At 32.2% G+C, this 22774-nt stretch overlaps 1 protein-coding gene across 2 annotated transcripts in view; it reads right to left on the minus strand.

The window, feature by feature from the left end:
- Positions 1–22774, minus strand: part of LOC127864285 (uncharacterized) — a 502833-nt gene that overhangs the window by 78630 nt on the left and 401429 nt on the right. The gene's annotated exons all lie outside the window — the stretch shown is intronic.

The raw sequence follows: 22774 nt of genomic DNA on the forward strand, positions 1-22774 counted from the left end.
TTCTCAGTCAAGCTATTTTCGCAAAAGAACGAGCTACGTGAAACTCGAGCATATGTACCGTATTAGTGACGTTTGACAGTCACTACTAAAATCGATTTCACGCATGGTTTATTGTCGTCTGCTTGTATCTAATGATTTACGAGATTTTAAACCTTTATCTATCGGAGACATGCAGTCGCTTCTTCAAATTAAAGAATTAATTTTTAAAGAATTAATTTTGATAAAAGACACACATCACTACATGTACATTTATTATATATCGCTAACTTTATATCAAGATATTATAATGTGACGACATGAAGAGAATGCGTTCCTATACTTTATTGATTTTAAACGAAAGACTTCTTAATATGTGTTGTATCAGTATGACGCTAAAAATGATATAACGGGCTGTTTCGTAATTCGCGAAAATATGGAGGATATATATACAATGTACACAGTTCATGCGTGTGAGGGTAACAGGACGTACTACTCTCCAAGCCTTAGAAACGGTCAATGCAAAGCAGTGTAGTTGTTTAAATCGGTAAAATGCAATTCTGAGGCCTTAAACTTGGTCCAGACTGGATAACAGGGTAACACGTGTTACCCAAACTGATGTGACCCTAGAAATATCTTTAGAACAGCAATCCGTATAACGTAGGAGCTAGTATTTAGAGTAGAGACCAATTGCCTGACAACAAAAAGCTACGATGTAATATGACAAATGCAAGACAAAATGTAGCAAAACTTTGATCAGCGCTGTATTTAAAATTCCCTCCAATACTTAAAATGCATATAAATCGAAAGAAGAAGGTGCGTCCATGGAAGCGAATTTATAAAAATGAAAAACACATTAGTATTGTTTAAAGTTCATTTAAAATATGCGTACACATTTTCATGTGTTTTGTCTTTTTCAAAACGAAACACCTAAATCAAAATATACTTTAATCATAATATGTTATATCGTTAAATTTTACATCAAGAGATTTTTGACGTTATTAAAGCGTATGCGTTCATATACTTCGACCAAATTACTGGTTTAAGAGAAACCCAATTAAATGCATCAATGCCAATTAGCAAATTCTAAAACTGTCATCACATTGCTGAAACACGTGTTTACGATAATATATTGTCGTACACATTTTTGTAATGATCTTTTTTTCCTCAAGCAAGTCCGTATGAATAAAACAACCTAACATTGTACACGAGGGAAAACAAAAGAAAGTTATCCGTCTGAGTATGACTTATCAGATCTAATTTTGAACGGGTTGTTGGCAATGTGTTTTCTCAACATCTGTGTTACAAATATGATTGTAAGAGAAATTATTTGTAAAAAAATGCTTGCAAAGTTATTTTTTGTTTGCATTTAAACGGAACATTGAAATAAAAAACGGATTTGTAATCGTTTTTTTTTAATTTTACATATCTTCAAATCTGAAAGGCTATTTAAGTTGTGTTGTTGCAAAAATCGTCCTTATAAATGTATGTTTATTATAAATTGACCTTGCATTATTGTAACGTCAAACACTAAAAGAATTCAGATTCTTCGACTTATGCTGATTTAAGGGGATTCCCATAGTACAGTCTCCTTTCCGTTGGACAAATACGTGTATGCTATGCTGAAATCCATCTTGGTACATAAATAAACATTCAAAAAACGATAATAACATGTATAAAAGATATCACAACTTTTGGAAGTTTGTTAACGTGCATGATCAGAAATTACATGTACGTTACAAAATTACATTTCTATCCAAAATAAACGCTTGAGCAACAAGGGTTTTACTCTTATATATTGAACGCATATTGAGAAAACGTTATAAGCATGCTGAACATAAAACATGGCCCTGAATGGATCACGGTGTATAAACGTGTAAACAAAATTATGAAACCCCACGAATATGTTGTAAAAAAACGCTTTATTTAAAATCCCCCCTAATGCTTTAAAATACACACACATAGAAATAATCAGTGTGTACATGCAAGCGGAATAATTAAATTATTATGGTAAAAAGTATATATTCATACATGCGTGTTTTATTTGACTACCATATATGTGTATGCAGGCGTACACTGTATGTATATTACATCAGAGTAAAGCGATATCAGAATCAGTATTTCATACAAATGATAGTTACAATGCTTTGAGGTTAATATTAATCGAAACATTTAAGTAGTGAATCAAGTCAATTTACAATATGTGTGAATATGTTTATGTTTTTCTATTTTTATAAAACAAATACATCATAACATCTGCATTTATTATATATATATTTATATATATATCGTTAAAGTTTATATTAAGATATTAAAGTTGACACCAAAAGGAGATTTCGTTCATATACTTCGACATAATGCTTGTTTAGTAGAAAACAAATAAATGTATAAAAATCAATTACCAGAAGCTTAAACATCGATCACATTGCACCAACAAGACCTTTATATAATGAAATGACAACACAACACTTTTTACTCATCATCATCATCATCATTTATTGGCGAATCGGCATATTTGCCTTTGGCCATTTACAATCTTTTTGAGTTAAATTATGGCCAAGACATAAAGGAATACAACATTTAAGCGTACAATACAATACAATACAATAATAACAACTATAGCATTGGATTAATACAGCGCAAGTGGAAATCAGTTGTAGAGCATATTTGCCAGATAAAACGGGAAAAAATAGAGTAAGTGTAATAGGAAGCAGCATACACAATCGAAGGAATAGGTACTTCCTAGAAGTCAATGCATATCATATTCGCTAATGGGTTATTTTCCTCTGGAATTAGCGCCTAATGCGAAACGAAAATTAGGAGCTAACAAAGGACAATAGAAGCACACTTGACTGGAAAAAAAATAGAGAAGAGAAAAAATAATAATAACAAAAATAAATAAATTAAGTAAAGAAACAAAAAAATAGAATTGAACGTAATCAATTTACAAAGAACATCCTAGAAGTCAAAGCATACAATATTATCAAATAAGTTATGTTTCCTCTGTAATTAGCGCCTAGTGCGAAAACGAAAATTAGGAGCTAACAAAGGACAGTTGAAGCAAAACTAAACGGGAAAAATTAGAGAAGAAAAACATAAAATAAACAAGTTAATTGAATAAAAATAAATAAAATGGAACATATACAATGAGCACAGAACTCAACAATGAACCTTTCGAGTAACGTCAACATATATTGAAGGTAGAACGGATAATCATTTTAATATGAGCAATACAGTACGTAGATGTATACGCGAGGCGAGTACGTATGCAATAAAAAGATAAATTACACAACATATGATATAATTTCTTAATAAGATAAAAAAAACATGAAGATTCTAATTTGTTTTTCTTAGTTTCATAGCATTGTATATGTATTTTGCTGTATTTCGTACTTTACTTTCTTTCTTTTCAGACATAATGTATTTGAATTTCGTAATATTTGGGCCAGTTCGATGAAATGTTATAATCTTTTCTCAGATCTGAATAGGCTGTACAACATATAAAAAGTGGTATTCCGATCAACAACATTTTGCGTACAAAGTTTACATATTCTGTTTGACCTTCTATATTGTTATATCTACCAGTTTCAATCTCAAGGGAATGTGATGAAAGCCTGAAACGGGTTAGTTCCTTACGATGTTTTTCATTTTTTATATTTACTGAGATATGTTCAAACTCGAAATCTTCTTTAAATTTACAATAGTATTCCATTTTAGGTTGTCTGATGTGTTTCGTGCCACGACTGAATGTATTGGTCTTTTAGTCTTTGGGAAAACATAGGAAGTAACTACTCGCTCATAGTAAAATCTATAAGATTACCAAAACCAAGCTTGTTAAGCAAAGTTGATAGGGAAGAAACCACAAACTATTCAAATCATTAATACGATTATCATGAGCAAACTGAATTTGTTTCATCAAAGTTTCATGCATTAAAGAGTTTGGTGAGTTGATATTCTTTAGCCAGTATTTAATTGATTTTTCTTTACAAACGGTTGTTAACGGAAATCTTCCAAGCTCACCAAATACAGCAGCATTTGAAGTTTGTTGTTTTACGCCTAGAACATGTTTACAGAATTTGATATGCAGTGTGTCCAAGTCAGTAAAAGTGTATATTCCCCAAACTTCAGCTCCATATAACAAGATAGGGACTACAAGTGCATCAAAAAGTGAAAGTTTTGTTTTAATATCTAAGGAAACTTTACTGAAAATCGACAGCAAGTGGTTGTACGCCTTCAATGCCTGATCATTCAACATTTTTAACTGCATGATTAAATTTACCATTTGACGAGAAATTAATGCCTAGATAGCAGAAGTTATCGACCACTTCAAGAATCTCATTGTTAATAGTCCATCGAAAGTTACAAATGCTTTTCCTTTTTTCGAAGATGCATATTTTTGTTTTGCTTGAATTAATCTTTAAACCCCATTTACATGAATATTGATATAGAGAATTTTGATTTTGTGACTGCCAGGATCAGTGGTAAATAAGGCAATGTCGTCCGCAAATAATAACATAAAAACCGATAAGATATCTAAGTCATTCTGCGTTAGGTTATTATATTCAATTATCTCTGTGACGCCATTAATGAACAGAATAAACAGAAGAGGAGATAATGGCTCTCCTTGTTTGACACCGAGTGAGATTTCCAAAAAATTTGAATACGACATATCAGAAGAGTTTTTAATACACGCTTTTACATTACTATAAATAGATTTCATCATATTAATCATCTTAGAACTTATTCCTGATTGTATTAACTTTACCCATAATGCATCATGGATTACTGTATGGAAAGCCTTTTCATAGTCAACAAATGCACAGTATAACTTATGTTTTTTTAAAAGTGTAATTTGTATGAGTGAATGAAGTATATAAATACAGTCAGCCGTGCTGCGATTTGTTCTAAATCCATACTGAGCTGTGTTAAATGTCTGATTATTTTCGCACCATTTATCAATCCTGTTTCTAAGAGCAAGAGAGAAAATTTTTGCAACTATATTTATAAGAGTGATTCCCCTATAATTTGCTGGGTTAGTAATATCTCCTTTTTTAAAAATCGGTACAATTGCCCCCTTGCACCAAGATTCTGGATATACACACCTTTTCCAAATATAAATTAAAATGTGAGTAAGATAAGGAGCAATAAACGTATTTGAATCGATAAAAAAATCGGCAACAATATGTGGTAAATCACTACTTTTATTACGTTTGAGACTTGAAATGACTTTACTTATCTCGTCCACTGAAAAATCGCGATCGAGTTCATCGATCCTTATATTGGCGTCGCCAAGTGAGAAATCATTTGCATCAAAATTGCTAAGATTTTGTGTATTAGATAAATTTTGAAATGGCGAATGAACTCGTCGACATCAATATTGTTAGGTTTTGCTGTTGTGTTATTTTTAAATTTGTTGATGTATTTCCAGAATTTACGGGTATCTGTTTTACTTATCCTAGATAATGTTTGTTTTTCTTTTGCAAAATAATCTCGCTTTGCTTTATTTTTAATATTTGAATAATCGTTTCTGGCTTTCAAAAATAGAGCCCTATTTTCATTTGTATTGTTATTGATTAAACGCCGTTTACAACAATAGAATTCGTTTTTGTAATATTTGCATGTATTATCGAACCATGGTATTTGTTTTCTCGCGTTGGGAGGTTTTGGGCATTTATTACCAGACACGGTGATATGTTTACCGTTTACCTCGAAATTAATGAGGATAGTCTTTCAATGCATGAGTTAATATCTGTTGTATCATTAAGCAAATCGTCTACAATTATGTCAAAGTTAGTTTTGTTTACATTTAATGTTGATAAAAATAGCTCAATTTTTTGTACTGTCCCAAATAATTTTGTCGAATGAGTAATCAGTTTTAGTGTTTTTCATCGATTTGAATTCCAATGAAAACTTTACAGGGCAATGATCAGAAAATTCGTTAATATCGAGTATTTCGAAATAACTGATTAATTCAAAGATATTGAATTCACGATAACGTAGTCAACTACGCTAGCAGCTATTTTACTACTTGTATTATTGAAACAAGTGAATTTACCCTGCTCTTTGCGACCGTTAACAATAAAAACGCCGTTTTCTTTACATAACGTTAATAGTCTATTACCAAAAGCATTACAGTGACTGTCATATGAGGATCTTATTGGTAAATTATCCACGGGAACCTCGCACAACGGCATATCAATATAACGGTCTAGATTAATATTTTGAATAATATCAAGTTTATTGGCTGTTCTTGAGTTTAAATCACCGGTAATAAGGACCTCGCCAAATTGACTATAGTATCGTGTATCGGACGATAGTTGTTCAAAAAAGTCATAATCAAATAAAGGGGAATTCGGTTGTTTATATACTGTCGAGTCCTCGGGCGGAATGTAACAGCTACATATAAATATATATCATTTTCGTACCCCAAAAAAGACTTGTTTAGTTTAATCCAAATAATGCCTTTATCATTTAATTTCTCAAGCGTTATATTCCCAAAAAACTTTTCTTTATAATATACACAGACACCCCCACTATTTCTCTTAGCCTTTTTATTACATTTATTACATTTCGGGCGAGGACACGTTAAACAATTAAAGCCTTCTAGCCTTAAAGCCTTTACTGATACTTTTTTCTTCCAGCATGTCAGAATTAATAAAACCAAATATAACATTGCATAATGTCGAACACGCAACCTAATTCTGGAAATGTATACAAAAATGCATAACAATAGAGCTATCTGTCTAAGAATGAATAATCAGATCTTATTATGAACTAGATTGTTGACAATGCTATTTTCCAACATCTGTGTGTACACATGCGATTATGAGAGAAAGCATTTGTTTAAGGAAAGGATTTGATTTTATGCAATGTTATTTCAGTATTCATATGCCTTAACATTAAAAAATACTTAACTAGTTTTACTAAGAAGTTGGCTTTTAAATTTCGCATCTGTTTAAATGTTGAAGTGGTATTGAATGTGTGAACATTTGTGTTACCAAATTCATTGTTTTATACTAATTTATTCATATAAATTGAACTTAAATATCCGACGACAAAAATAAAAGCTTTCAGGCACTTCGACTTTATGCTGATTTAAGGGCATACCCATAGTGCAGGCCCCTTTTTGTTGGACAAATACTTGTATGCTATGCTGAAATCCATCATGGTACATAATTTAACATTCACAAAGACGTTAATTAAATAAAGTATATATTTCACAAGTTTTGGGATTTTGTTAACGTACATGATAAGAAATTGCATGCCCTTTTAAACAAATCATTTCTATCCTAAATAAACGCTGGGGCAACTATAGTTTTTCTCTTATATAATGAACGTATATTGAGGAAACGTAATAAACATGCTGAACATAAAGCATAGTCCTGAATGGATTACAGGGTATAGACGTGTAAACAAAAATTATGCACCCCAGGATGTGTTTAAAAAAGCGCTTTGGTTTAAAATTCTCCTTAATGCTGGAAAGACACACAGATAGAAAGAATCAGTTTGTACATGCAAGCCAAATAGTTATACTATTATGCTAAAATGTATATATTCCTACATGCGTGTTAATTTCACTACCTTATATGTGTATTCAGGCGTACGCTGTATGTATACTACATATGAATAAGACGATATCAGAATCAGTATTTCGGACAAATGAAAGTTACAAAGTTATGAGGTTTACATTTATCAAGAACACATAAGTAGTGAATCAAGTCAGTTTACAATATGCGTACATTTGCTGATGTTTTTTTTCTGTTTTTATACAAATTACATCATAACATCTACATTTATTATAGATCGTTAAATGTTTTATCAAGATATTTTAATTTGACACCATAACGCGAATGCGTTCATATTCTTCGACATAATACTGCTTTCGTAGAAAACCAAATAAATGCATCATAGAAATAAGCAGCAGCTAAAACGTTGATCACATTGCTGCAACAAGCCCTTTATATAATAAAATGACAACACAAAACTTTACATTCATACTTTTATTTTCTTCCAAGCAAGTCTGAATGAATTAAACCAAACATAACATTGCACACTTTGGAAAATGCAACCTAATTCTGGAAATGTATATAAAAATACATAATAATAAAGCTATATGTCTAAGAATGAATAATCAGATAGTATAATGAACTAGATTGTTGACAATGCTATTTTCCAAACATCTGTGTTTACACATGTGATTATGAGAGAAGGCATTTGTTTAAGAAAACGATTCAATTGTATGCAATGTTATTTCAGCATTAATATGACTAAACATTAAAAAATAATAAACTAGTTATACTTTGCAGTTGGCTTTTAAATTTCATATCTGTTTAAATAATGATGTGCTATTGAATGTGTGAACATTTATGTTGCCTTATTCATTGTTATAAACTAATTTATTAATATAAATTGAACTAAAATTATCCGACGACAAAAATAAAAGCTTTCTTGCACTTCGCCTTAATGCTGATTTAAGGGCATACCCATTGTGCAGGCTCCTCTTTGTTGGACAAATACTTGTATGCTATGCTGAAATCCATCATGGTACATAATTTTACATTCACGAAAACGTTAATAAAATATAGTAGATATATCACAATTTTTGGATTTTTGTTAACGTACATGATCAAAAATTGCATGTACTTTAAAACATTACATTTCTATCCTAAATAAACGATGGAGCAACTAGAGTATTTCTCTTATATAATAAACGCATATTGAGGAAACGTAATAGACATGCTGAACATAAAGCATTGACCTTAGTGGATTACAGGGTATAGACGTGTAAACAAAAATTATGCGACCCCAGGAATATGTTTTAAAAAGCGTTTTGTTTAAAATTCTCCTTAATGCTGGAAAAACACACACATAGAAATAATCAGTTTGTACACGCAAGCCAAATAGTTATACTATTATGGTACAATTCATATATTCCTACATGCGTGTTAATTTGACTAACATTTATGTGTATTCAGGCGTACACTGTATATATATTACAAATGAATAAGGCGATATCAGAATCAGTATTTCGTACAAAAGAGCGTTAAAATGTTATGAGGTTAATATTTATCAAGAACACACACGAAGTTAATCAAGTAAATTTACAATATGCATACATATGTTGATGTTTGTTTTCTGTTTTTATACAAAATACATCATAACATCTACATTTATTATATATCGTTAAATATTATATCAAGATATTTTAATTTGACACCATAAAGCGAATGCATTCATATTCTTCGACATAATACTGCTTTTAGAAAACCAAATAAATGCATCATAGAAATAAGCAGCAGCTAAAACGTTGATCACATTGCTGCAACAAGCCCTTTATATAATAAAAAGACAACACACATCTTTATATTCATACCTTTTTTCTTCCAGCAAGTCCGAATGAATTAAACCAAACATAACATTGCACACTGTGGAAAATGCAACTTATTCTGGAAATGTATAAAACAACACATAATAATAAAGCTATCTGCCAAAGAATGAATAATCATATCTAATAATGAACTAGATTGTTGACAATGCTATTTTCCCAACATCTATTTTTACACATGTGATTATGAGAGAAAGCATTGGTTTAAAAAAGGATTTTATTTTATGCAATGTTATTTCAGTATTAATATGACTAAACATTAAAAATTAATAAACTAGTTTTACTTAGCAGTTGGCTTTTAAATTGCACATCTCTTTAAATGGTGATGTGCTATTGAATGTGTGAACAATTTTGTTGCCATATTCATTGTTATAGATTAATGTATTTATATAAATTGAACTTTAATTATCCGACGACAAAAATAAAAGCTTTCTGGTACTTCGACTAAATGCTGATTTAAGGGCAAACCCATAGTACAGGTTCCTTTTCATTGGACAAATACCTGTATGCTATTCTGAAATCCGTCATGGTACATAATTTTACATTCACGAACACGTTAATAAAATATAGTAGATATATCACAAGTTTTGGAAGTTTGTTAACGTACTTGATGAGAAATTGCATGTACTTTAAAACATTACATTTCTGTCCTAAATAAACGCCGGAGCAACTAGAGTTTTTCTCTTATATAATGAACGCATATTGAGGAAACGTAATAGACATGCTGAACATAAAGCATGGTCCTGAATGGATAACAAGGTATAGACATGTAAACAAAATGTATGTTACCCCAGGAATATGTTTTTAAAAACGCTTTGTTTAAAATTCTCCTTAATGCTGGAAATACACACACATAGAAATAATCAGTTTGTACATGCAAGCCAAATATTTATACTATTATGGTAAAATGTATATATTCCTACATGCGTGTTAATTTGACTACCATATATGTGTATTCAGGCGTACACTGTACATATATTACATATGAATAAGGCGATATCAGAATCAGTATTTCGTACAAAGGAGAGTTACAATGTTATGAGGTTAATATTTATCAAGAACACATAAATAGTGAATCAAGTCAATTTACAATATGCGTACATATGCTGATGTCTTTTCTGTTTTTTACAAAATACACCATAACATCTACATTTATTATATATCGTTAAATATTATATCAAGATATTTTAATTTGACACCATAACGCGAATGCGTTCATATTCTTCGACATAATACTGCATTAGTAGAAAACCAAATAAATGCATCATAGAAAAAAACAGCAGCAGAAACGGTGATCACATTGCTGCAACAAGCCCTTTATATAATAAAATGACAACACAATACTTTATATTCATACTTTTTTTTTCTTCCAGCAAGTTCCAATTAATAAAACCAAACATAACATTGCACACTGTGGAAAATGCAACCTAATTCTGTAAATGTGTATAAAAATACATAATAATAAGGCAACATGTCTAAGAATAAATAATCAGATCTACTAATGAACTAGATTTTTGACAATGCTATTTTCCAAACATCTGTGTTTACACATGTGATTATGAAAGAAAGCATTTGTTCAAGAAAAGGATTTAATTTATTCTATGTTATTTCAGTATTAATATGACTAAACATTAAAAAATTATAAACTAGTTTTACTTAGCAGTTGGCTAATTTCACATCTGTTTAAATGGTGATGTGCTATTGAATGTGTGAACATTTGTGTAACCATATTCATTGTTATAGACTAATTTATTTACATAAATTGAACTTAAATCATCCGACGACAAAAATAATAGCTTTAAGGTACTTCGACTCAATGCTGATTTAAGGGCATACCCATAGTACAGGTTCCTTTTCATTAGACAAATACTTTTATGCTATTCTGAAATCCGTCATGGTACATAATTTTACATTCACAAACACGTTAATAAAATATAGTAGATATATCACAAGTTTTGGAATTTTGTTAACGTACTTGATGAGTAATTGCATGTACTTTAAAACATTACATTTCTATACTAAATGAACGCAGTTTTTCTTTTATATAATGAACGCATATTGGGGAAACGTAATAGACATGCTGAACAAAAAGCATGGTCCTGAATGGATTACAGGGTATAGACGTGTAACCAAAATTTATGTAACCCCAGGAAGATGTTTAAAAAAGCGAATTGTTTAAAATTCTCCTTAATGCTGGAAATACACACACATAGAAATAATCAGTTTGTACATGCAAGCCAAATATTTATACTATTATGGTAAAATGTATATATTCCTACATGCGTGTTAATTTGACTACCATATATGTGTATTCAGGCGTACACTGTACATATATTACATATGAATAAGGCGATATCAGAATCAGTATTTCGTACAAAGGAGAGTTACAATGTTATGAGGTTAATATTTATCAAGAACACATAAATAGTGAATCAAGTCAATTTACAATATGCGTACATATGCTGATGTCTTTTCTGTTTTTTACAAAATACACCATAACATCTACATTTATTATATATCGTTAAATATTATATCAAGATATTTTAATTTGACACCATAACGCGAATGCGTTCATATTCTTCGACATAATACTGCATTAGTAGAAAACCAAATAAATGCATCATAGAAAAAAACAGCAGCAGAAACGGTGATCACATTGCTGCAACAAGCCCTTTATATAATAAAATGACAACACAATACTTTATATTCATACTTTTTTTTTCTTCCAGCAAGTTCCAATTAATAAAACCAAACATAACATTGCACACTGTGGAAAATGCAACCTAATTCTGTAAATGTGTATAAAAATACATAATAATAAGGCTACATGTCTAAGAATAAATAATCAGATCTACTAATAAACTAGATTTTTGACAATGCTATTTTCCAAACATCTGTGTTTACACATGTGATTATGAAAGAAAGCATTTGTTCAAGAAAAGGATTTAATTTATTCTATGTTATTTCAGTATTAATATGACTAAACATTAAAAAATTATAAACTAGTTTTACTTAGCAGTTGGCTAATTTCACATCTGTTTAAATGGTGATGTGCTATTGAATGTGTGAACATTTGTGTAACCATATTCATTGTTATAGACTAATTTATTTACATAAATTGAACTTAAATCATCCGACGACAAAAATAATAGCTTTAAGGTACTTCGACTCAATGCTGATTTAAGGGCATACCCATAGTACAGGTTCCTTTTCATTAGACAAATACTTTTATGCTATTCTGAAATCCGTCATGGTACATAATTTTACATTCACAAACACGTTAATAAAATATAGTAGATATATCACAAGTTTTGGAATTTTGTTAACGTACTTGATGAGTAATTGCATGTACTTTAAAACATTACATTTCTATACTAAATGAACGCAGTTTTTCTTTTATATAATGAACGCATATTGAGGAAACGTAATAGACATGCTGAACAAAAAGCATGGTCCTGAATGGATTACAGGGTATAGACGTGTAACCAAAATTTATGTAACCCCAGGAAGATGTTTAAAAAAGCGAATTGTTTAAAATTCTCCTTATTGCTGGAAATACACACACATAAAAAGAATCAGTTTGTACATGCAAGCTAAATAGTTATACTATTATGGTACAATGTATATATTCCTACATGCGTTTTAATTTGACTAACAAATATGTGTATTCAGGCGTACACTGTATATATATTACAAATTAATAAGGCAATATTAGAATCAGTATTTCATACAAATGAGCGTTACAATGTTATGAGGATTATTTTTATCAAGAACAGTCACAAGAAGTGAATCAAGTCAATTTACAATATGCATACATAAATTGATGTTTGTTTCTGTTTTTATACAAAAAACATTATAACATGTAAATTTATTATGTATCGTTAAATGTTATGTCAAGATATTTTAATTTGACACTATAACGCGAATGCATTAATATTCTTCGACATAATTCTGATTTGATAGAAAACCATATAAATGCATCATAGTAATAAGCAGCAGCTAAAACGTTGATCACATTGATGCAAAAAAGCCCTTTATATAACAAGAGCACCGCATAACGGGTGCCAACGCTCGGCTGCCGGTGCAGTTTTAAATAAATGAAAGCTTGTGCGATTTTTTTAGTGGTCACGGTGACCTTGACCTTTGCCATAGTGACCCCAAAATGGGTGTGGCGTGTAGAACTCATCAAGGTGCATCTACATATGAAGTTTCAAAGTTGTAGGTGGAAGTACTTTTATTTTAGAGCCAATGTAAAGGTTGTAGCACGACGCCGGCGGACGTCGGACGGCGGACGACGAGCTGGCTATGACAATACCTCGGGTTTTCTCCGAAAACAGCTGAGCTAATAAAATAACCACACAAATCTTTATATTCATACTTTTTTTCTGTAGACAGTGCGAATGAATTAAACCAAAAATAACATCGCACACTGTGGAAAATGCAACCTAATTCTGGAAATGTATTTACAAATACATAATAATAAAGCTATCTGCCAAAGAATGAATAATCAGATCTAATTATGAACTAGATTGTTGACAATGCTATTTTCCCAACATCTATGTTGACACATGTGATTATGAGAGAAAGCATTGGTTTAAAAAAAGGATTTAATTTTATGCAATGTTATTTCAGTATTAATATGACTAAACATTAAACAATTATAAACTAGTTTTACTTAGCAGTTGGCTTTTTAATTTCACATCTGTTTAAATGGTGATGTGCTATTGAATGTGTGAACATTTGTGTTGCCATATTCATTGTTATAGACTAATTTATTTATATAAATTGAACTAAAGTTATCCGAATACTCCATGTAATCTGGAAAACCCTGGAAATAAATCCATGGTTTTCCATGGTTTTCCAGATTACATGGAGTATTCGGACGGTATTTATTCCATGCTGGCTGGAAAACCCTGGAAATTGTTCCATGGTAATTATTCCAGGGAGCCTGGAAAACCATGGAAACTATTCCAGGCTATTTCCACATACCATGGACAATTTTCCACCCTTTTTTTAAATATTGACGCTGGGAAAGGCTGGAAACTTAGTCCGAATACTCCAGCCTCATATTTTCCATGGATTTCCATGGAAAACCCTGGACAAAGTACACCCGGGAAACAACCAACCAACCAACAGACAGGGCAAAAACAATATGTCCCCCACTACTATAGTGGGGGACATAAAAATTCGATGATAAACATAACTTAAATACTATTTAAGAAAGCCTTAGAAAGCCTTAGTGGTTTAAAGCGATTATTTAGTAGGCATGCTAAACCTTCAACTTGGTCCAGACTGGATTACAGGGTATACAAGTGAAAACAAATATGCCTGCCTAGAAATATTTTTAGCAATCCTTACAAATGTTTAACTAGTTTTTGTGAGGGTAGAGATAAAAATTGCCTGATTAGAAAGCTTCCATGCAAAACATAACAAAGTACAAGATAAAACTGGAATAAAAATTAGGTCCGCGCTGTGTTTAAAATTCCCTCCAGATGCTGGAAATGCATAGAAATAGAAAGAAGCAGTGCGTCCATGCAAGCAATTTTATAAAACTTGTTTGGCAAAATATATGTATATTACAAAATGCGTGTTTATCAGCTTGCTGTCTATGAATATTTAGGCATATTTTTTATGCATATTGCATAAGAATACGGCAATATCAAAACCAATAAATTGTAGAAATTAGAACAAATAACTGTGTCTATTTTAAAAAGGGAATATCCATGAATCCCAATTTATAGGGGTGTTTTACAGGGTTTTTCTACTAAAAAAATCCAGTTTTTGTGATACTTTCGATATGCTTATTTATTGAAGATGAAAAAAAAAAGTTACGCCAGCTTAACAAAATTCATAACATTTCAACTTAAAAGTGAATCGCTTGCATACCGAATGATAACTTATTTACAGAACTAAACTGTTAATGTTATGCCAGCGTAACAAAATTCCAAATACTTTTATTCCAAAGTGATTCAGTTGCATTTCGAATCATTTCTCATTTACAGACCAAAAGTGCAATGTTATGCCAGCAACAAAAAATTCCAAACACTTTGACTCCAAAATGAATCAATTGCATTTCGAATAATTTCTTATTTACCAACCCAAACTGTTAATGTTATACAAACATTTTAGCTACAAAGTGAATCATTTCTTATTTACCAACCAAAACTCAAAAAAAATGTTATGCAGGCGTAACAAAATTCATCGCATTTCAACTCCAAAGTGAATTCCTCGCATATCGAATGAATTCTTATTTACAGACCAAAACTAAAAATGTTATGCCAGCGTTACAAAATTCCGAACATTTCAACCTCAAAGTGCATTGCTTGCATATGTAATGATTTCTTATTTACAGACCAAAACTTAAAAATGTTATGCCAGCATAACAAAACTTCAAACATTTCAACTCAAATTGAATTGCTTGCATTTAGAATCATTTCTTATTTAAAGGCCTAACTTAAAATGTTATGCCAGTGTAACAAATTCCAAAGTTTCGAATCATTTCTTATTTACAGACCAAAACTCAAAATATGCCAGCGTAACAAAATTCCAAAATTTTCAACTCCAAAGTGAAATGCTTGCGTTTCAAATGATTTTTTATTTAATGACCAAAACTTAAAATGTAATGGAAGCGTAACAAAGTTCATAACATTTCAACTCCAAAGTGAAATGCTTGCGTTTCAAATGATTTCTTATTTACTGACAAAAACTTGAAAAATGATATGCCAGCGTAACAAAATTCCAAACACTTAGACTCCAATGTGAATCAATTGCATTTGGAATCATTTCTTGTTCACCAACCAAAACTTAAAATGTTCTGCCAGCGTAACAAAATTACAAACATTTCAGCTCCAAAGTGAATCACTTGCATTTCGAATCAATTCTTATTTACAGGCCAAACTTAAAATGTTATGCCAGCGTAACAAAATTGCAAAATTGTCAACTCAAAGTGAATCGCTTGCATATCGAATGATTTTTTATTTACAAACCAAAACTGTAAATGTTTTCCAGAGTAACAAGATTCAAACAATTCAGCTCCAAAGTGAATCAATTGCATTTCCAATAATTTCTTATTTATGAACAAAAACTTAAATGTTATGCCATCATAACAAAATGCAATCAAGAGCACCGCCTTGCGGGTGCAGACCGCTCATCTTTTTTCTTTTTAAAGGTGAAGGGACTCTCAATTTAAATCACAAAGGAGGGAGAGGTGGAGTGAATAGGGGTGTATAGTGTGGGGGTGTGGACATTTATTACATTATTTTCAAAAAATGCGAAAAAAATGCAAAAAGAAAAAAATTCGGGGGAAGGGGAAGGGTATTCTTGGGTGCGATGGTTGGACGGTATTTCAAAAATAAAACAAGAGCACCGCCTTGCGGGTGCAGACCGCTCATCTATTTTCTTTTTAAAGGTGAAGGGACTCTCATTTTCAATCACAAAGGAGGGAGGAGTGGAGTGAAGAGGGGTGTATAGTGTGGGGTTGTGGACATTTATTACATTATCTTCCAAAAAAGCGAAAAAAAAAAAAAAAAAAAAAAAAAAATCGGGGGGGGGGGGTATAGTGTGAGGGGTGTGGTGATAATTTGTGAGATGATCTTAAAAAAAAAAAAAAAAAAAAAAAAAAAAAAATCAAAAAAAAAATTTGGGGGGGGGGTGGGGGGGGGGTGGGGTGGGGGTATAGTGTGAGGGTGTGGTGGTCATTTGTGAGATGATCTTATAAAAAAAAAAAAAAAAAAAAAAAATTAGGGGGGGGGGGGAGGGGGGGGGGAGGGGGGGGAGGGCACGGGGGATGGTTTGGGTGAAGTCTATTGTGGTATGTCAGGTAAGAGTAGTTTCATCAAAGTATCAATCAAATCTAATCATAAATAAAGAAGTTATGGCAATTTTAGCAAAATTTAATAATTTGACCTTGAGAGTCAAGGTCATTCAAAGGTCAAAGTAAAATTCAAGTTGCCAGGTACAGTAACCTCATGATAGCATGTAAGTATTTGAAGTTTGAAAGCAATAGCCTTGATACTTCGAGTGGATCGAAACACAAAATTTAACCATATATTAAAAGTTACTAAGTCAAAAAAGGGCCATAATTCCGTAACAATGACAACCAGAGTTATGCAACTTGTCCTTTTACTGTACCCTTATGATAGTTTGTGAGTGTTCCAAGTATGAAAGCAATATCTATGATACTTTAGGGGTAAAGTGACCAAAACATAAATCTTAACCAAATTTTCAATTTTCTAAGTATAAAGGGCCCATAATTCCGTCCAAATGCCAGTCAGAGTTACATAACTTTGCCTGCACCGTCCCCTTATGATAGTTCATAAATCTTGCAAGTATGAAAGCAATAGCTTTGATACTGTAGGAATAAAGTGGACCTAAACACAAAACTTAATCAAATTTTCAATTTTCTAAGTATAAAAAGGGCACATAATTCTGTCAAAATGCCAGTCAGAGTTACATTACTTTGCCTGCACAGTCCCCTTATGATAGTTAGTAAGTGTTGCAAGTATGAAAGCAATAGCTTTGATGCTTAAGGAATAAAATGGACCTAAACACAAAACTTAACCAAAATTGTCAATTTTCTAAGTATAAAAAGGGCACATAATTCTGTCAAAATGCATGCCAGAGTTATCTAACTTTGCCTGCCCAGTCCCCTCATGATAGTAAGTAAGTGTACCAAGTTTGAATGCAATAGCATTGATACTTACTGAGAAAAGTGGAACTAAACGCAAAACTTAACCAAAATTTGCAATTTTTTAAGTACAAAAAGGGCACATAATTCTGTCAAAATGCACGCCAGAGTTATCTAACTTTGCCTGCCTAGTCCCCTCATGATAGTAAGTAAGTGTACCAAGTTTGAATGCAATAGCATTGATACTTTCTGAGAAAAGTGGACCTAAACGCAAAACTTAACCGGACGCCGACGCCAACGCCAACGCCAACGCCAACGCCAACGCCAACGCCGACGCCAAGGTGATGACAATAGCTCATAATTTTTTTTCAAAAAATAGATGAGCTAATAATAAAAATAAATATTTGTGTTTTTTAACCGTTTCAAAAAAAAATTTGGGTGGGTGGGGTGGGGGGGGGTATAATAGTGTGAGGGTGTGGCGGTCATTTGTGAGATGATCTTAAAAAAAATTATATATATAGGGGGGGTGGGGGGTTGGGGGGAGTTGGGGGGGGGGGGGGAGGGGATTCTTGGGTGCGATGGTTGGACGGTATTTAAAAAATAAAATAATAAAAATAAATATTTGTGTTTTTTAACCGTTTAAAAAAAAATTGGGGGGGGGGGGTGGGGTATAACGTGAGGGTGTGGTGGTTATTTGTGAGATGATCTTAAAAAAAAAAAATAGGGGGGGGATTTGGGGAGGATTAGGGGGGGGGATGGGTGGGGGGGAGGTCACAGGGAATGGTTTGGGTGGAGTCTATTGTGGTATGTCAGGTAAGAGTAGTTTTGTCAAAGTATCAATCAAATCTAATCATAAATAAAGAAGTTATGGCAATTTTAGCAAAATTTAATAACTTTACCTTGAGAGTCAAGGTCATTCAAAGGTCAAGGTAAAATTCAACTTGCCAGGTACAGTAACCTCATGATAGCATGAAAGTATTTGAAGTTTGAAAGCAATAGCCTTGATAGTTTAGAAGTAAAGTGGATTGAAACACAACATTTAACCATGTATTCAAAGTTACTAAGTCAAAAAAGGGCCATAATTCCCTAAAAATGACAACCAGAGTTATGCAACTTGTCCTTTTACTGTCCCCCTATGATAGTCTGTGAGTGTTCCAAGTATGAAAGTAATAGCTATGATACTTTAGGGGTAAAATGGACCAAAACACAAAACTTAACCAAATTTTCAATTTTCTAAGTATAAAGGGCCCATAATTCCTTCCAAATGCCAGTCAGAGTTACATAACTTTGCCTGCACAGTCCCCTTTTGATAGTTAGTAAGTGTTGCAAGTATGAAAGCAATAGCTTTGATACTGTAGGAATAAAGTGGACCTAAACACAAAACTTAACCAAATTTTCAATTTTCTAAGTATAAAAAGGGCACATAATTCTGTCAAAATGCTAGTCAGAGTTACATAACTTTGCCTGCACAGTCCCCATATGATAGTTAGTAAGTGTTGCAAGTATGAAAGCAATAGCTTTGAAACTTAAGGAATAAAATGGACCTAAACACAAAACTTTACCAAATTTTTCAATTTTCTAAGTATAAAAAGGGCACATAATTCTGTCAAAATGCACGCCAAAGTTATCTAACTTTGCCTGCCCAGTCCCCTCATGATAGTAAGTAAGTGTACCAAGTTTGAATGCAATAGCAAAACTTAACCGGACGCCGACGCTGACGCCGAAGCCAAGGTGATGACATTTATAGCTCTTTTTTTTTTTCAAAAATTAGATGAGCTAAAAATGTTAATATCAACATGAAACAATATCAGTTGGTCACAGGATGATCAAAGTATTAACATTTCAAAACAAATATTTCTGTACAGCTAAATAAAATCTTGATCTGCAAAACTAGAAAATGATAAACCTCGCAGTAGTAGTAATATATACAAAACAAGGCTATTGTCAAGCATTATGGTCCCCTACCTGCTCCAAAATTTGTCAGAAATTCAACCATTTTCAGAATATATTTTTTTTGGTTGCCATAGCAACCACAATTTTTGACGTAGGAACAAAATGAAATGACGTGCATAATGCCCATATTGCCGTCTATCCATGTTTCAAGTTTCATGAAAAAAATATTAAGAACTTTTAAAGTTATCGCAGGATCCAGAAGTGTGACTGACAGACTCACAGACAGACAGACAGACAGACAGACACACAGAGCGCAAACCATAAGTCCCCTCCGGTGAAACCGGTAGGGGACAATTAATACCTATGATACCAGTACTTAAATAAATACGAATGTGGTTAGTACAAAATAACTCATTATAAATTAATAATGTATACAAATGATCAGTTTGTACTAAATGTAACATATTTCAAACAATGCGAAAGGATTAATATAATGATTTAACCATGATTAATAACAATCATTTCGTTTCCAATTAGGACGATATTTTATGTTGAATTCACTTAACACAAACATATGATCACAACTTGCGAATCTAAATCCAAAACAAAATATTTAGAATCAACTGTGATATGTACCATTTAAAATTACGAAGATTAATAATATGTACACAATGAATGCAATACTACAGCTTTTTAGTAAAAGTAGTAAAGAGCCGTTTATTTTTATCATTTCAAATCCATATTAGGCATTTAAATTAAAGAACACACATGAACATTGAAATGGAAAAACTCACTTGTACATAGTGTAGCTTTCAGTAAAGGCTTTGAATAATATGATGGGGGGAAAGAACGCCAGTTCTACAAATGTATACAACCAACTCTATTTTACAAAGAGTCTTGTTCTTCAAGAATATAATTTGACAAGAATCATGCATGTTCACAACCTGACAAAGCCAAAAAGATAATAATTATCAATAACAAGAGCTGTATTAGTGAAACACAATGCCCCTATTGGGCTGTGAAGTCCTACTGCTGCTATTTAGAGAAATCGAATCCCATAAGTAAGCCAAACTTTTAATGGACCTAAACAAAGCCCACACTTCAACTGCAAGTAGGTAGACTCAAATGCTAATAACAATCTCAATATCTGAAACTTTGCGTAAATTAACTCCGGAACAAGAGTTCAAAACTGTCACAAGATACGCCTATTTTAAGGCTTTGGACAACATGATAACTTTACCATGACCCATATTTGAACTTGACCTACATATTATCTAGACACAACTTCTGACCAAAGTTGGTGAAGATCTGATGAAAACTACTTCAATTAGAGAGTGGACACCATGCGCAATGCTTGAAATGCACTAAGTGACCTTGTGACCTAGTTTTTAACCTAGCATGACCCATATTTGAACTTGACCTACATGTAGATATTGTCTAGACACAACTTCTAATTAAATTTGGTGAAGATCGGATGAAAACTACTTTAATTAGAAAGCGGAAACCATCCTAAATGTTTGAAATGGTTTAAGTGACCCTGTGACCTAGTTTTTAAACCGGCATGACCCATATTTGAACTTGACCTAAATATTGTCTAGAAACAACTTCTGACTAAGTTTGGTGAAGATCGGATGAAAACTACTTCAATTAGAGAACGGACACCATGCGCAATGCTTGAAATGCACTAAGTGACCCTGTGACCTTGTTTTTGACCCAGCATGACCCATATTCAAACTTGACCTACATATTGTCTAGAAACAACTTCTGACCAAGTTTGGTGAAGATCGGATAAAAACTATTTGAATTAGAGGGTGGAAACTGCTGTGGACACTGCCCGCCGCCAAGGGGAAACTTTCATACATCCAATTTTTTTTTAAATGAGCGTATAAAAAGGTCATAATACAGGTACTTTTTAGGTCCATAACATTTCCAAAAATAAATGAACAGGAACGCAATTCACACTTCATATGTAAGTCATATGGGTAGACTCCCATACCAATAATCAGCACAATACATGAAAGCTTTGCGTAAAAAAACACATTTCTAAATCCAAGACCCAATACGTTGCCTTAAAAGCAATATCATTGAATTTTCATAGAAACATCCAGAAAATGGAAAGATAACTTTCCTTGTAAAATATAACCTGTACCTGTCAAATGACATATACAAGAGTTCCGCGGTCGGAGATGACCGCATTGAAGCCGGATTTTTGATTTAAATGACAGGAAAGTACCTTTCGTGTTTTTGTCAATGCAATACTTAAATTACTGAAATATTGTTCAAAGGTCAAAATGAAATGTAAGTACTTTTCAAGGCATGAGCAAACCTTGTGTTATGTTTTGAATGCATGCATATACATGAACAACAATAACATTTAAGGTCACAAATATGAACTTGAATTGACAATTAGGAAAGTTTGATCTCAATTTTTTTATTAGCAAATTAGTAAGATATTGTTTGAAGTTTCCATCAATTTCATTATCAAATGTAAGAAAATAAACTTAGATGAAATAATACTATTTATTGTTTTGCTTTCACATACCTACACAGAAATCCAGACAGCCTTATGATCACTCCAAAAGGTTTCTATCACACCAGTTATAAGAACTTTAACATTTTTACATTCAAGGTCACAGTGACCTTGACCTTAGAATGAATGACCTTGAAATGACCAGTGGTCATCTAAGTGTGCTTGCAAACCTTCATGTCAAGTTTGAAGACTCTATGTCCAAGCATACCAAAGTTATAACAATTTTAACATTTTAACATTTAAGGTCACAGTGACCTTGACCTTCAAATGAATGACATTGAAATGACCAGTGGTCATCTTCTAGTACTGGCCAATCTTTATTTCAAGTTTGAAGACTCTAGGTACAAGCATACCAAAGTTATAA

Source organism: Dreissena polymorpha, chromosome 1 (assembly GCF_020536995.1).
Source record: "Dreissena polymorpha isolate Duluth1 chromosome 1, UMN_Dpol_1.0, whole genome shotgun sequence".
Classification (NCBI taxonomy): domain Eukaryota; kingdom Metazoa; phylum Mollusca; class Bivalvia; order Myida; family Dreissenidae; genus Dreissena; species Dreissena polymorpha.